The sequence below is a fragment of the Malaclemys terrapin genome, chromosome 2, assembly GCF_027887155.1.
Source record: "Malaclemys terrapin pileata isolate rMalTer1 chromosome 2, rMalTer1.hap1, whole genome shotgun sequence".
In the NCBI taxonomy this organism is placed as follows: Eukaryota; Metazoa; Chordata; order Testudines; family Emydidae; genus Malaclemys; species Malaclemys terrapin.
This window is the reverse complement of record NC_071506.1, coordinates 253,119,947-253,137,161: the sequence shown is the minus strand read 5'-3', so window position 1 is coordinate 253,137,161 and position 17,215 is coordinate 253,119,947. Positions and strand designations below refer to the sequence as shown.

The following is a 17,215-nucleotide window of genomic DNA, read 5'->3' as shown; positions in this document are numbered from 1 at the left end:
TTAACAATGCTTGTTAAAATGGATTAAATATTGCTGCACTAACAACTGCAAAGTTCTATATGACACGCTGACTCTTTTTTTTTAAATTAGTGTCTAGAACAAGGTTGATTTCTCATATCCACTTATCTGAAGGTCTGCTTGCAAGGAGAACCAGTTCACGCTTTAATGAGTCACTCCAGCACATGTAACACAGACAATCTCCCAATGGTGCCTTGTTCTTTTTTTCTGAGTCACACGTTTCCCAGGTGGCACTTACTGAATACAGATGGACTGATTGCCACCTTACACATTCAGTTAAAAGCTGGAACATGAACCAGACACATTGCAGAGAATGTTCATCTGGGTGAATTTGCACCTTAAAATAGTGGTAAAATCCCACCTTTACACTAGAATCATTATGTCAGCATATGGCATCATGTGTGTTATCTGGGCTGGTGCAAGGAAGTTTCACACCCTAGGTGAAACTTCCACCTTGTGCCCCCCATCCAGCCCTGCGGCAGCTCCCCGCCCCCCCCCCCCCCCCCCTGAGGCGCTCCGCCCCCTCCCCAGGGAGCCATGCGGCAGCTCCCCACCCCAGTTCACCTCTGTTCCGCCTCCTCCCCGAGCACACCGCCCCCGCTCTAATTCTCCTCCCCTCCCAGGCTCGCGGTGCCAAACAACTGATTGGCTGCCACAGGGCTCCCCACCCCAGCTCACCTCTGCTACATCCCCTCCCCGAGCATGCTGCCCCCGCAGGCAATGACAATAATTCCATGGAGCAGTCGCTGCGCTGGGAGAGGGAGTCTGAGCCGCACGTGTCAGCGTGCTGCCGGCAGCCCAGCCCAGCAACACTGTAAAAAAAATTGGGGGCACCGCTTTTTGGCACCCCCAAATCTTGGCGCCCTAGGCAACCGCCTAGTTTGCCTTAATGGTAGCACTGGCCCTGTGTGTTATTATGGACTTTTTTGTGTACACTTTTAAAATAATTATTTTAAATGAATTAACTAAATATCTCAGGGTTTGTGAGCCACATCCAGGAAATAGGTCAGAGATAGGCAGCTAAGTTTTGAAAAGGTATGTTAAGGAAGAGCGTGAGTTTGCAAGGCATATAGGACAATACTCCATATGTGTGTGTGTGTGTGTGTGTATGTGTGTATATATATATATATATATATATATATATATATATATATATATATATATATATATATGGAGAAGCAGGGGAAGGAGATGTACAGGAAGATTTGGCAAACCAGTAAAATGCCTGAACCCACTACTGCTTATTGCTAAAAGCAGCCAAGTCAGCAGGCTGTAAACTGGCCATGTTGCAGCCTCAGCTTGACCAAGGCAGGAGGGGAGGGGCTTTTGGGTGCCATAGAAAGGGCAGCTTGACCCTGCGTCCTTCCTGATAAGAATTGTGTTGAAGTTACTGATACATGCTGTAGTGTGTCCTAGCCGGGGCTCGACCCTTCCGGGCAGGAGGGGAGCCACACCGACTCACTACTCTGGGAATAAGCAGTCAGTTAGTCCTGAAACTCCGGCTCTTTGGTGCAGAGTCGGAGCAACCACAGTTAAAGCTCAGGAGCCCAGGCCCTGGATCAGGGCGGGGCAAACACAGTTAGCTCAGACCCTTGCTTACTGGGCTGAGCGGGCAAATAGTTCAGAGCCCAGGCCCTGGATCGGGGCGGGGCAAACACAGTTAGGCTCAGGTCCTTATGGCAGGGGCTGAGCGGGTAAATAGTTCAAAGCCCAGGCCCTGGATCAGGGCGGGGCAAACACAGTTAAGCTCAGGCCCTTGTTGCAGGGAGCTGAGCAAGCAAATAGCTCAGAGCCCAGGCCCTGGATCAGGGCGGGGCAAACACAGTTAAGCTCAGGCCCTTGTTGCAGGGAGCTGAGCGAGCAAATAGTTCAGAGCCCAGGCCCTGGATCAGGGCGGGGCAAACACAGTTAGCTCAGGCCCTTGTTGCAGGGGCTGAGCGAGCAAATAGTTCAGAGGCCAGGCCCTGGATCAGGGCGGGGCAAACACAGTTAGCTCAGGCCCTTGTTGCAGGGAGCTGAGCGAGCAAATAGTTCAGAGCCCAGGCCCTGGATCAGGGCGGGGCAAACACAGTTAAGCTCAGGCCCTTGTTGCAGGGGCTGAGCAGGCAAATAGTTCAAGGCCCAGGCTTCTGTAGCCGAGCGTTGGGTGAGGGGGAAGCCTGCCACCCGTACGGAGGGTGGCAGGGGGGAACGCAGGCCCACCCACTCCACTGCGTTCCAGCCCGGGGCCCTAACAGCGGTTGCTGCCGCTGCTGGTCAGTGGGGTATCCAGACCGCAACACACTGACATAGGCTCACACTCAGTTGCAGCCGGACCGGGGTCGGCTACCCCCGGGCTACTTCCGTGATCCCCCTCACAGCCTACCTCGGTCGTTGCGCCGGGATCGGGCCAGTCCACCTGCATGGGCTCCTCTCTGCCCGGGCTCGGCGGCAAGTCTGGTAGCTCTGCCGGGAAGTCCGGCCAATGGTCCTCAGGCGGCTCCTCTGGATAGCAGCAGGGGCTGAGGGGTTCGGGTCCAGTCTCACCCTCAGGGTTAGCGGGGTTCGGTTCCCAGGGGTTCTCCCAGTGGCGGGCGTGAACGGGCTCCGGCGGCTCCTCCTCGTAGCGGGCCCGGGGTAGCTCAGGCCAGCTAGGGTCTTCGACGGTCTCCTGGCCGGGAGCTCCCGGCCGCACGTCTGCTCCCTGTGGTGGCTGGCCGCCAACTGAGCTCGGGCGGCCGGCCTTTATACTTCCTGTCCCGCCCCTTGACTTCCGGGGGGCGGGGACAGGCGGTGGTGGTCCCACCCACTCTGGTGCCGGCACGTGGGCTCCCTCTTCTGGGCAGGAGGGGAGCCACACCGACTCACTACACATGCATTTTAGAAGAGCAGGATGTGCCCTCAGGAATGCATCTAACAGGGTCTCAAGGCTGCAAACTCTGGGGGAAAAAAAACCCACACCTGATTAATCAATAATCAGAAGAAAACCTCTTGCTTGACCATTGGAACTGCTTACTTAACAAGTTTTCTTTAAGGGACATGTCATTCTATTACTAATGTATAAATAAAGGGGAAAAGTTTGAGGTAGTTGGACTCTTCTGGACTCTCCCTCTGGATACATCTTGCAGTCCCCAGTGGCAGACGGGCTGCTGCTGTGCCACTCGCGAGCCACACTCAGCGTTGGTAATTATCGAGGGTTGGGGGTGTTTTACTAACCTGTTGCAGACGTGTGTGAGTGCTTGAGACTGACTAAAAGTGTAGCTTTAAGTGAAAGCAGTCTTGTGTTGTCCTGTTTGTGCCAGCCCTCTATCGCTCGGACGGCCGTGTCTCCCCAGATTTATTTCCTGACACCACCTCGCATAGAGTAAAAGTTACCAAGAGCTTTGGGCTGAAAGAACCCCGGGTAACAGAGCACCCCCCGGCACTCTGTGGGCACAGTGTCATCCAGGAATGAGGAGTGGTGGGCAGTCAAGATGTACGCAGAGGCAGAACTGTAAAGGGCAGCATGAGGGGTTTGACTGCAATGTGGAGAGAGACTGGAAGCTAATGCGGGGGGGGGGGGGGCAATATGGCATAGTGACACTACTAAGAAGAAATTTTTCATTAGTATCTTATCATTAAATTCACTGAATTAATGACACTTTCATTCATAACTCAACAGAACTTCTCTGAATTTTATCAAAACCAGCAGATTATAAAGATAGCAGAAGTATTAAATTGCAAGCAAGAAAAATAAAATATGGTTATAACTACAGAAATAGCTACATAGCTTATACACAATGCTGAAAGTTCATCAAGAACTGTTAATAAACTCTTATGAACATAATCATTGCAAATTCATAATTGGATATTAATCTGATCAAACTGTATTCTGGGAAGACAATTTTGCTTTCACCAGGGAGCACTATAGGTCATGTTATTTGTCAAGGCTGAATCCCCATTCTGTCACTCTGAGTGCAGAAGGTGGGGGCCTGCAAGGACTCTAAAAATTAATACTTGCCACTCCAGGCTTGTATTAAACTCCCAAGGTTACAGCTTTTCTCTGACCGTGGCTTGGTAAATGCTGCCACCACCCAAATAAAAAAAAAACCCTTTGAACCCAGGAAGGAGCACTTGGGAATTCCTCCCTGTGGGGTATCCTCAATCCCTTTCAGCCCCCGCCACCCTCCAGGGAAGAGCTGAGAAAGAAAACAAAGGAAATTAGCTGTGGCTATCAGCTAATCAAACAATATGCACAAACCTCTTCGGACACCAAAAATCCAATCTTGTTCTTAAAAAGGTAAATTTTTATTAAAAACAAAAAGGGAAAAAATACATCTGGAACTTAGGCTTTTGCTAGATTTTAAAAGAGCAATTCCAAAAATCAAGCACCCACAATAGTTTTCTTGGGGGTTCAGCTTAAAGGTTACAAGCAAACAAGAGCATCTGGGGTTAACACAGAGGAAATCCACAAGCCAAAATAAAAAAATCAAAGAAATAACCCTAATTGCATCTTTTTAGACATTCCCTAATTTTACTTACATATCTGAGGCTCCAGATAAGTAGGTTCGAGGTATGAATTGATAATCTATAATCATACCTGATTTAAAGCTGGTTACAGCATTACTGCTCCATGTCCCTGCAGCCTAGAGAACAACAGACAAAGGGAAAGTTTCTTTCCCAATTTTAAAAAGTTCTACCTTCCCATTGGCTCTTTTGGTCAGGTGCCCACTGCTTTTCTTTTACCTGTGGACTTGTTAACCCTTTCCAGGTAAAGCAAGCAGAGAACAGACCAAGAGGGATTTTACAGCTAACTGGCTGGCTCGGTGTCCATCAAAGGAAGCTACTTCCCTCCCCTCCCCCTTTCATGTATCACATTATTAAAGAAGCTTATCAAGGCCTATCAAACCTCTATGACTATCAATGTCAGTAGTAACTGGTCACAAGGGCCAATGGGGCTAAACCCACCAATTCAATCACCTTTTCTTCTTTAAAGCAACCCCCTTTTTTGGCAGACGTTGCCTTTTCCCTCCTCTTCTCCAGCAGCAGACAGGAGAGCACAGCAGGGGGGTGTGCCTGGGAAAGAAGAGGCAGGACTGGCAGAGTCTAGCTGCTTTAGTGCTGCAGTCAGTGGAAGGAGGGGCAGGTGAGACTGCTGGGGTCTAGCTCCTAAGAGAGCTCCTCCCATCATCACAGACATAGAGCAAGGCTGAGATCAGCGCATGCTCACAGGCTCCCTACTCAGTCCCCTTTAGGGCTAAAGAATTGCCCCAGTGAGAGCAGGGGCTCAGCATCCAGAGCAGAGCTGCACAGAGAGAAAGATGAGGTAGAGGAGGTGAGGAGCTGACCAGCCTGTAATTTCAGGCCTATGACTTGGGAGAGGCACCAGTGACTTTGTAAAGGGGCTAAAAGGCAGAGAAGGGGAAGCCTATGACCCAGCAAGGGCCATGTGGTAGCGAGCAGAGCAGAGCAGAGGGAGGCTGTCAGTCAATTTTCAAGAGCAGTAGGGGAGCAGAGGTGGGAATTACAGCAGAAGAGCTATGGGAGAGGGGGGAAGGGCATAGCATTTACTTCTTGGGGCAGGGGAAGAGTCCCCAATGATCTAATTGGTTGGGTGCTTTTCTTTGTGAGATCAGAAAATATTTGTGGGGGGAGAGTGCTCAGAAATATTTTGTCAGGTAGGGGTGGGAGGTGCATCCCATTTCCAGCCTCAACCCCCACCATTTATTTGGGCCACTTACCAGCCACCATCAATAATTGTCCAGTCAAAGTAAATTCTCTAAGGTTAACAGTTTGTGTAATTCTGTTATTTACTAAATAAGGACTAATTTGGCAGTTGTTGCTATGGTCACTACACTTTATAGGTACATTCCCTCATGCTCTCTCACACCCACACAGAAGATTTCCTAATATATTAAAATACCAACCCCAAATTCACTCTATCAGTGTTCAGTGGTTTCAGGTGTCATAATACTCCCGTGCTAGTTAGGCTTAATCATAGGTAGTTGTTCAATAACCTTAACATTCAAATCACCCTACACATACATTTTATCATCAAACACTGTTACAATCCTGCCACTCTTAATTTCAGTAATTTAAGATGTTTGTTCAATATTTAAAAACGATATCTGTTTCATATGCTATCTCGAGCCACGTATTTAAGTCATTTCAACTTCAAGTTGCTTTAGATGACATCTTTTCAATTACATCCTTTCACAGTATATAGAGCAGTTACTCATCGAACAGAAGGAGTCATTCAGATGTACTGAGTTTTCAAGGTCACTACATTGTTAACAAACCTTGTTATCGGACACACGTATTAATCATAAATCTGAGTAACAGCAACGATTAAGCCACTCAGTTCCTTTCAAACCTGTTGCACACTTTCTAAAAAATGGTCACTTCAAGTCTGATCCAAGGCCCATTAAAATCAATGGAAAGATTCTCATCAGCTTCAGTGAGCTTTGGAGTAGGCCCTTAATAAAGAAGCAAACCATCACCATTATAAAAGAGTATACAGCAGACTGATCACTTGGATAATAATACCAGTGAGTTCTTCAGACATCCGCATATCAGTTACAGTTCATAGCTATAGCAGTCATCTCAGGAAACAGATGGAACTTGAGGTCAGCTCCAGGTGGTATTGTAATTACATTTTAGCACCACAGATTTCTCTTATTGTTAGAAAGCATGACTTAAATATTGTCTCTGTTTGATGGGTCTTGTTGATGTTGCCGCATGATAAACTGTTAAGAAGGGATGGTCTTTGAGGTATATTCAGGTCTCTCGTATTCTGTTCCCAGGTTTCTGTATTTCAAACAGAATGGAAACAAAGAAACAGACGTGTTCCTTCTTTTATGAGGCATCCAATGAGTAAACCTGTGGCATCTATATTTTTGTGTGCCTTCCAGCAATATATACTTGAACCAACTGGTGCAGAAGGTGCACTTTTGTACATCATTTTCCTCATTACTTAATAGGAAGCCCGCTCTGGGTTTGATTATGTGAACTTACTTTCTAGTCAATAAATTTTCTCTTTTGGAATATTTTTTAATCGCCATGGGGTATTTTGGCTGGACTGTGATCAGGTGATATGAGGTCCACCTGCTGTAATATTTCCTTTGTCTCGTGTCAATATTTTCGCTGTTGTTATAGCAGATAAAATTCACAACAACATTCACCTATGTGCAGAGTATTAAACAACACCCTTTGTATTGTCTCTTCATATAAGGATTAAGGCTCTTAAAAACATGATGTATCAATAACTTCTACCATTTAGCATATGTAACAACCTATATGGAACTTGGAGGGAAGACTACAGGTTGCAGGAAGGAAGCATTTGTACACATGGCTAGAATGCTAGCTGCAGCATCTCTGTGAACTGTCCTCTTGAAAATGAGCCTGATTAGTTGACAAGCATGCAGTCCTTTCTTCATGTTATCACCCAGCCCTCAGGAAATGAAACATTCTGGATATAAACCTCCCCCATTTATTGAACTGAGACAGCAAAATTATTTTGATAGTTTAACAAAAAAAATCTATGGAAAAACCTGCTTTTGACTGATTATATTAAATATTTAATAGGAAAATCTGGCTAGGGAGGTAGCGAGCAGAGATCTCTGCTGGTTATGCGTGTGTTCATTTTACTGTTACCATATTCTTCCTACACCTTCTTTTGTTTGTTTTGTTCATCTGTTGTGTCCTGTCATCAGCCTAGACAGTAAGCTCTGGAAGGTGAGCACTGTCTAATGTATATGTTTGTATGTTGCCGAGCACAATGAAGCCTCAGACCTTGATTGGGCCTCTAGATACTAATGTAATGCAAGGTCTCGCTCTCATATAAGAGACCCTAGTTTGGGTGTGCTGTGGTTGGAATGTCAGCCAAGGAAGGTGATTTTAGCAGCAATGAGCAGGACAGATCACACACCTCCCAACATTTCAAGTGGCTAATGTGGGATGCAGTGACCATCCACCCCTCTGCAAATGGAGATGGAGGGATAGATGGACCAAACCTGAGTGGCCCTGTGACCCTAGGTGCCAGGTTGCAAGACTACTTTGTTTAGGGGGTCCTCTCAAATGCTGGGGAAACTGCCCCTTTGTCCCCCTTCCTGGAGGGCTCTGAATGAAAGAACTCTTCTGTGTCAACTGGGACAGGGGAGTTTGGGGGATTAAAGCAGGACAGTCCCCTGAAACTCAGGTGTGTTGGGAGGTCTGAGATTGGAGGAGTACAAAGTGAGAGGAGAGGAGAGCACTGTGTTGTGGTAGTCAAGGTGAGGTTCAGAGGTTCTGCTGTGGGGATGGAGATGTTAGTATGGATTTTGGAGCTATGGTAATGCAAGAACCAGCAGGATTTAGCAATAGCATGAATGGGGGTTTAATGGAGAAAGGGGAGGAAAATATAACACCGTGGTTGCCAGGCTGAATGAATGGAAAGATGGTGGAGTGGTGAAATTAGGAAAGAGAAGGAAAAGAAAAAGGGGTTAGGGCTCTGTGGGGTAGGGAAGATTGGGGTAGGATTTTTCAAAAGCCCCTAACTGACTTTGGAGAACACGACCCTTTTAGTTTCAATGGGATTTGTGCACCAAAGTCAGATAGGTGCTTTTGAAAATGCCACCAAAGGAGTTTTGTTTTAAGCATGTTGAGCTGGAACTGTAGTTGGACATCCAAGACAAGCTATCAGCGAGAGAACTGCAGGGATGGGTTTTAATGGAGTAGAGTGGTAGGTTTGGAAGCCATCAGCGCAGAGATTCTAACGCGTCTGTGAGAGCAGCTGAGATCACCCAGGTCATTGGTTGTAAGAGGAAAGGAAGAGACGAAGGTCAGATCCTTGAAGGGCACTAAGGGTGGGAGAAGGGTGGATCAGGAGACAAGGAGAAATGTGTTGAGAAGCCTCCTTCCAAGCAAACCCTGGGTTCATTTTGAAGGTGACATTAAGCACAAATAAAGTTATTTTCAATTATAAGATTCCTTATCTGCACTTTGTGCCACTATTTATGTATTCTCTGATCACACTCAGCTCTGTTTACCTAGCCCAGATTTTCAGATAGGGATTTAAAAAGAAGTAGGCTTTGATATGTTTTATTTGCATTTAACTACCGCCACAGAATCAAAGAGAAATGAAAACTGGTAAAATTAAATAGGTTTATGAAATTGCAGCTGACAAATGCTGCAGATGTAAAATCCAAATGGATCCCAATGACATTTGTGTGGTATTTGGAGTACCTGCTCCTTATGTGTACAATGGCATGGCATTATGTAATAGGCAAATGTAAAAGCAGTCAAAGGAATGCCCAGAGACCTTCTGAGGTCACTCAGTTTAAAATTGCAGGGCTTTTATTTCACATATTTAAACAGCTGGGGAGCCATACAAACTGTCATATGGAAAGAGGTCAGGTTCACTGATGATTTGCGCAGCTTTTATGTCCTTTGTTACGAAAAACTTTAAGGTATAGTATAGGGTCAAGATTTAGCCTCTTGTAGCACAAAGGTAGCCATCTGAACCAAGCTTCCACAACTTCCAAATTCCCAGTCACATATTTCATAACCCTCTTTGATTCAGGATGGATTTTTCTTACGCCTACTAGGATGTTAGAGGAATTAAATCCAAGTTAGTATCAAAGAGCAGGGACAATATACTCTTTTATGCCACCTCACCATCCTTCATGCATCTCTCCTCACAACACGCTTGTGAAGCAGGACTATTATCCCCATTTTGCAGATGGGGAACTGTGGCAGAGAGATGGGGGCAGATTTTAAAAAGATAAAGATAGGTGCCTTGTGAAATTTTCTGAAACACCAAGTTGCCTAATTCCTATTTAATTACCTAACTGCCTTTTAATATCTGGCCCTAAGTGACTTGCCAAAGGTCACCCAGACAGTTTCTACCAGAGTTGGGCACTGAACCTGAATCTCAGCCTAGTTCCTTAACCACTGGACCACCCTTCCCCACTGGTTGCACTGCATCCTACTCTAGATGTATTACTCACACTGCCTTAAAACCAATGGAATTACTTGAGTAAATGCATGTGAGGGCTCCACAATTGAAATCAGTGAAATTCCAAATGGAATAAAGTACTACTCCAAATGAGTAAGGCATCAGAATCTGGCCCTCAATGTGTTACTGACTTTTCAGGGTAGAGGGGGCTTCTCACTGGGAAGTGTTGCATTGTGATGGAAAGTGAAGTTTTAAAAGGTACAAACAGTGTGACAGGAGGAGGTCAGGGGCATAGTGCTGCTGTGTACTCTGTGGCTGAGGTCAGAAAACTGACTCCAGGGGAGCAGGCAGGCTTCAGCAGCAAGATGAAATGTTTGCCAAGAGCTTTAGTTTTTGTATAATGCTGCCAGCCTACAACTGAAATAAAAACAGAACCAAGCATGAGCAGGAGAGAAAGGAGCCATTGTGACATTTGACTGAAATGCCAAGTCTTTTGTACTACCTGTGTGTGAGCTAAATCGGGCAGTGCCTGATAAGAACCAGCTGTAAGGTGGGGCTGGAATGGAGCGACAAAGGAGTGAGGGGCATTGCCTCAGGTTCTGAAACGTGTGTGTTTCTTAAGAAATGTTGGCCAATGGGATTGCTTAGAGCAAAGTCCTAGGGTGGGATCCACAAAGGTAGTTAGGTGCTTAAGTCTTGGGTTTAGGTGTCTAATTCCCTGTTTTGGCCCCACTGCCATCCACAAAATTCCCCATGAGAGCGAGACTGGGAATGACGCTGTAGTCCACTGGTTAAGGCACCCAGGAGCGGCGCCAGGGTTTTTGCTGCCCTAGGCAGCAGCACTCCTCTGAGCATTTGGCGGCGGGGGGTCCTTCCGCTCCGCGTCTTCAGGGCACTTCGGCGGCGGGTCCCAGAGCGAGTGAAGGACCCACCGCCGAATTTCCGCCAAAGACCCGGAGCGGAAGGACCCCCTGCCACCGAATTTCCGCTGAGAATGGCAAAATGCCACCCCCAAAATCCTGTTGCCCTAGGCGACCGCCTAGGGTTGCCTAGTGGAAGCACCGGCCCTGAATGCACCCACGTAGGAGGTGGGAGATCCTAGGTCCAGCCCCCCTTCTCCAATCACTTTTTCATTATTTATCCACTGTGGAACAGCTTCAACAGGCCAGACTGCATGATCCCCACATCAGACTATCCCATCGCTGAGTGGTTGGAGCATCTTCCTAAAGAAATAGGAGACTCCTGGTCAAGTCCTTTCCTCTGCCCCCCAGCAGAGAAAGGGGAATTGTACCTGGGTCTCCCACATCCCAGGTAAGTCCACTAACCATTGGGTTAAAAGTTGCCAGGTGGGTGGCACCACCACCATGGATCACTCAGAAGAGCTCTGCACCTCATCCCAAGATAGGGGCAGGGCTTAGCACACAGCCCTCCCCTCGGCATTTCCTACTGGCTGGCTTAGGTGACTCCCTGCCTCTCATTCCGGCTTTTGTGGGTCATATTCTTAGGCACCTACTCCTCCTCATTCATTGTACAGGGAGTCTGGGTGCCTGACTTGGCTTTGTGATTCACAGTGTTGTTCCTGTGATTTTCTACATGCGGTGATGCTCAGGATTCCAACATCAAAGTCCTTTTGTGGATCCCACCCAAGATATGCACATGAATCAGATTGATAGTGATCATTACCGCAGGACAGCTGTTTAGTGCCCTAGGCTGGCTCCAGGCACCAGCTTGCCAAGCAGGTTCTTGGAGCGGCCACTGCGGAGAGGGGCGGCACGTCCAGCTATTCGGCAGCAATTCGGCGGAGGGTCCCTCACTCCCGCTCGGAGCGAAGGACTTCCCGCCGAATTGCCACCGCAGATCGCGATCGCGGCTTTTTTTTTTTTTTGCGTTGCTTGGGGTGGCAAAAACCTGGGAGCTGGCCCTGGCCCTAAATAAAATGATCATATGGTTTCCATCCAGATCCAGGTGAAAAATCATCACCCCCTTTTTGGTACCATTAATGCTGTTTTGGGTGGTCTGAGCAAGGATTGTCTCCGATTGAAGGGGTTAATAAAATTCCAATTAAATACAGTTCTATTTCTCATTGGAAATGGGTTCTCATGCAAAGAACCATCTGGCATGGTGTCCAGCACCTTCATCTAAATTGTCCATTTACCAGGGCATTGAGTCTCTTGTTTTTTCCCCTGAAAACATTCATAATCCTGTGTCCTAGATGTAGTATTCAGGGAAATAATGCAGTTACATTTGTTTAAGCAAAAGGTTTGATTTTTCTTACACAATGTATGTTAAACAGTACAGAACTCTGTATCAAAACAGAATATCAGTACAAAGATCTGTCCAACAAAGAGAACAATAATTGGGATTTTCAAAGGAGCCATTGGAATTCAGTGGGTTTTGGGCACCTAACTCCCTTAGGCATCTTTGCAAAGACTTAATTTCTATTCTATTTAAGTGTCAAGCTATTAATAATGTTCCTATGGCATGCTATAATATCTACTTTGCAACTGCTGCCCCCCCCACACACACACTTGTGTTTTTTTTTTTTTTTTAATTATCCTGAATGTGTTTCCTTTTATCAATGAAAGAGGAGGCGGCAAGGGACAAATTAAGGAAAAGTGTGAACTCTAAGGCAAATTATGTTGTGAAATAATTTTTGGTTGAAACTTGCCTTAGTGACCAATTGGAATTCTACATTACCCTTTTGTGACTTACTATGGATAAGGCTAAAATGTAGTTGTGTATTTTTAGTAAAAGTCATGGACAGGTCACAGGCTCTAAACAAAAATTCATGGCCGGTGACCCGTCCATGACTTGTACTATATACCCCTGATTAACTCTTGGGTGCTCTGCAGCAGGAGCTCCAGAGGTGCTGGGGGTGCTCTGGGGCGGGGGCGGTTCTGAGGATGCAATGGGTGTTCTGGGGCAGAGATTTCCGGGGGTGCCGCAGGTGCTCTGGGGCTGGGGGTGGCAGCATGTGGCTAGGGACCGCTGCCGGTGCTCCGGGGTGGGAGGGGTGGTGCGCGGCCCGAGACTGCTCCAGCAGCAGATGGTGCAGCTGGCCTGGAGGCCGTCGCACCGGCCACCGCAGAAGTCACTGAGGTCCCGGAAAGTCACAGAATCCATGACTTCCATGACAGATTAGCAGCCTTGACTATGGATACTGCCAACATGAGATCCTAAGTGCACACACACAAGCCTTGTCTACACTTAAAACTTATACCTGCTTAGCTATGTCAGTCGGGGTATGGACAAATCTCCCTTGCTAGTGACAGAGCTTTGCCAACAAAATCTCCAATGTAGATGCAGGTATACCAACTGAAGAATGCTTCTGTCATCATAGCTAACATCGGTCAGGGAGGTGGTATGATACTGGCCGAAAAACTCTTCCTGTCAGTGTACAATAGTGTCTACATAAGGGGGCTATGCTGGCACAACTATGCAGACATAGGCTCCCTCCACGCACACTCTTTTCAAATCTACACATTCACATATGCAATCACCTCACCCTTCTCTGAAATACAGCCCTCTCTAGGTTAGGATGCAGAAACTGTTAACGGTATAGAGCAACACTGGAGCTTAGGGCAAGAAGTGAAGACACATACAATACCCTATTGAAAGTGCAAGGGATTTAAGAAGAAGAACGTACAGTAAGTACCCAAAATGGAATTTTAGGAACCAGAAATGTAACGAAGTATTACTAAAATTGTAATACAAAAATATAAGTGCTTTCTAGCAAAGTAATAATAGACTGACTGACTGCTACTGTGTTTGTAGAGTGCCTAGCACAATATGGCCCCATTCTTGGTTGGCCCTTAGGCACTACTACAGTAATAAATAAATAAATCCAGCAGTCATTGATTACTCGGGGATGTTAGCATTTTTTACATCATTCCCATAACTGGTTCATAACTGGAAAAGATAAAACAGCTTTTAATCTTGTTATCTAACTGATTAGCATCGGATTTTACATCCTGTACGCCGAATTATAATGGAATTCCCATGGAACTAAGTACAACAGTGAAAACAGAACAATACATCTGACAAATATTATCACAGTAAACACTAAAGCACATAACAACTTGGCTTGTATTTAAAATATTTCACAGGTACCCGCTCACCTGCATGGACAATATGTCAGATATGAAAAAAAAATCTCCTTATGCCTTATGTATTTGTCATAATATATTTTCTTGATTTCTGTTTTACTGCAGATGAATGACTGAGTGGAAAGATTGTGCACTCCACAGTGATAATCTATAATTAATTAGAAATATTGGAAGCAAATATGAGCCTAGATGCTACTTGGATAGCAATGAACATACTGTTTTCCTTGCAGTTCATATTTATTGTAGTTTTGAAGGACATGACCAAAATGCAAGTTCTCATGAAAGTCAGCAGAATACAAATTCAACGTAACATGTGCATCAATTTTCAAAATGGTATTCTCAAACATTTGTTTTTCATCACTCACTCTATAAACTGTCTCTATTGCTTTTGTACTTCAAGTGCATTTAAAAATATTTTGAATTAACTATGACTTATACCTAAGATGTTGAGTTATATACCAAAATATTACAGTGAGTCAATACATATAAAAATATGAAGACAATAAAATTACTATTAACAAAAGAGAAGAAAAACATAAGTAAAGGGAAAAGCTAGCCAGGTTTGTCTTTTTTTTTTATTAAACAAATTGTGTATTTTCCATATGCCTCACAAGAAGGTGGCATGTCTGAATACCATTAGCACACGTACCCTTTTCAGTACTGGTGAGATTTTGCAATAGGTAATATAGCTCATCTCTCAATGACAGTTTGGACCACACAGGCTTTTTTAGAATCCTTTGTCATGTAACAGTGTAGGCATGGTTATGTGATATTATTTTTCTTAATGAAATGTGTCATATCAACATATTTTTCATTGATAGCACCCAACTGCTACAGCCCTCTAGTCAGTGTCTCTACTACCCCAGCACCCACTATTGCACCTAGCAACATCCACCTCTAATAACATCTAGCCAGCTCCCAGAACATGTCACCCATTCAGCATCCGCATAAGCCCACCACCCCACAAAACCAGCTGCAGTTCCTTCTTGTAACCACCAAGGATTGTGGAATGTCACTGCAAAGTATTGTGGGATTGGGGTCATGAAAAGAAACCATGGCTAGCTGTGTGGTCCAGGCTGGAAAGCTTTGGGAACCCCAGAACTAGCATAGCCAATTTACATGTATAGCTCTGAAAGAGAGATAGTGGATTGACTTGCACTACAAGGCTTGTATTGATCAGGCTTTAGAATGACATATTTCATCATAAATTTAGCAATATCTGCCCTTCCTTTGAAATTGTCCCTATGACTGTTGCAATCCACAGTTGTGAAGCCATAATGATTCCACATACCTTAGGCCACCCAGATTATAAAGCTGGATACTAACCAAAACAAAAGTGGTGGAAAAACACCTCCTCACATGAATGCTGCTAGTTTGATATTCAAGTACCTGCACCTGAGAAACATGAGGATTTCTTTGCAGAGATACCAGCTGCTATAGAGTGAATGTCCCATATGCAGAGTCTACACTTCATCTCATTTTACAACTGGAATTTTATCTATAATGTCCCCCTTCCTATCCTTGTTAGAGCACACAGCTATATATACCCTTCCCGTCCTTGTTAGAGCACACAGCTATAATATTTGGAGCACTGTACTCTTTTACATCTTTGGAATGCAGTGGAAAATTAGCACCAATCATGTATCTTGGAGTGTAGATTTCAATAATTTGGCAGTAAAGTGTAAAGCATGCCATTTGTTCGCAGATAGTCAATAACTAAAACAATCAATAGCATAAATGAAAAAAATAATGTTCAACTTCTTGAGTATTAAAGGAACATAAGATTGAGCATTATAGCCCCACAAAGGGTTGTAAGATAAACCAAGTTAAAGAATAATAGAAATCTTTTGTTATACTCCTAATATTGCTGGAGCCAATCTTTGATTAAATTAGCTCAAAATTAGCTCCAAACAAATGTCAGCACTATTGCCTCTTTAGGAAGAAAAATGTATGACAAAGAGTAACAGAGAGCCAAAGAAATTTAGGGCTGGAAGGGACCTTAAGAGGTCACATAGTCCAGCCCCTGGCACCAAGTATATCTAGACCAAGGCTTACAGGTGTTTGTCCAACCTGTTATTAAAACCTTCCAATAACAGGGATTCTACTATAGCCTTTGTTAACCTATTCCTGTGCTTAATTAGCCTCGTACTTAAAAAGTTTTTCTGAATATCTAACCTAAATCTCCCTTGATGTAAATTAAGCCCATTACTGCTTGTCCAACCTTCAGTGGAAATAGAGAACAACTGATCAATGTCCTGTTTATAACTGCCCTTAGTATATTTGAAGACTTGTTATCAGATCTCCCCCTCACTTTTCTTTTCTCAAGATTAAACATACCCAGTTTTTTAACTTTTCCTCATAGGTCAGGAAACATTTTTGTTTCTTTCCTATGTACTCTTTCCAATTTGTCCATATCTTTCCTAAAGAGTGGCACCCAAAACTGGATACAGTACTCCACATGAGGCCTCACTAGTGCTGAACAGAGCAGAACAATTACCTCCCATGTCTTAGATATGACACGCCTATTAATGTTGTGCAAAGCACAAGTTATACTTCATCATAAAACTGAACCAAATCAAATGTCATATTGAAATAAATATAGTCAAAAACTTCAAAATTTTGAATTTTTAATGAAATTTTTCATCCAAAATTCAATTTTTGACAGAAAAAACAAAAAAGTTTGATGAAAATGCATTTTTTTTAATTTTGGTCAGTGACAGATGCTGCCACCTATAGATCTGGTCAAAATTTTCTGTTGATCAAAAAACTGTCAAGATTTCAAAAAAGCAGCACAAATTTTCAAAAACACCCTTCAATTTTTTCCATATTCCAACCAGCTCAAGAAATAATTATGACTATCTGACGTTAACAGTGTGCCTAATTCTGCTGTGGTGATCTGAAGAAAACGAACATTATATGCAACATATGAGAATAAAGATATTGTCATAAGATCAATGAATACCTTTAATGTGTTGGAAGACTCACTTGAAATGTTATTTTTCAAACTAGGTCAGAAAACAGTTCAGTTTGAAACAGCGGCCACTTTGCAATACAACATAAAAGGATCAGAAACAGATTTTCATATAAATGTGCTTTATTGCAGAGAAGTTACATTATTTACATGCTGTGACACATTACAACATAAATCTATCAAATATTTCATGGTGGATACTGTAGGTTGCCAGATAATATTCTTATA

General features: G+C 44.4%; 1 protein-coding gene across 3 annotated transcripts in view; it reads right to left on the bottom strand.

Annotated features, from left to right (window-relative positions):
- MYO3A (myosin IIIA) overlaps positions 1-5,080 on the bottom strand; it is a 351,398-nt gene extending 346,318 nt beyond the window's left edge. For 2 of the 3 annotated variants that reach the window (XM_054020735.1, XM_054020736.1), the window contains exons 1-2: positions 4,957-5,080; positions 4,577-4,622 (exon numbers count right to left, since the gene is read on the bottom strand). The gene's annotated coding sequence lies outside the window, so the exon portion shown is untranslated. The remainder of the gene's footprint in view (positions 1-4,576; positions 4,623-4,956) is intronic. The other variant, XM_054020737.1, reaches the window with a different exon arrangement.
- Between the last annotated feature and the right edge of the window lie 12,135 nt (positions 5,081-17,215).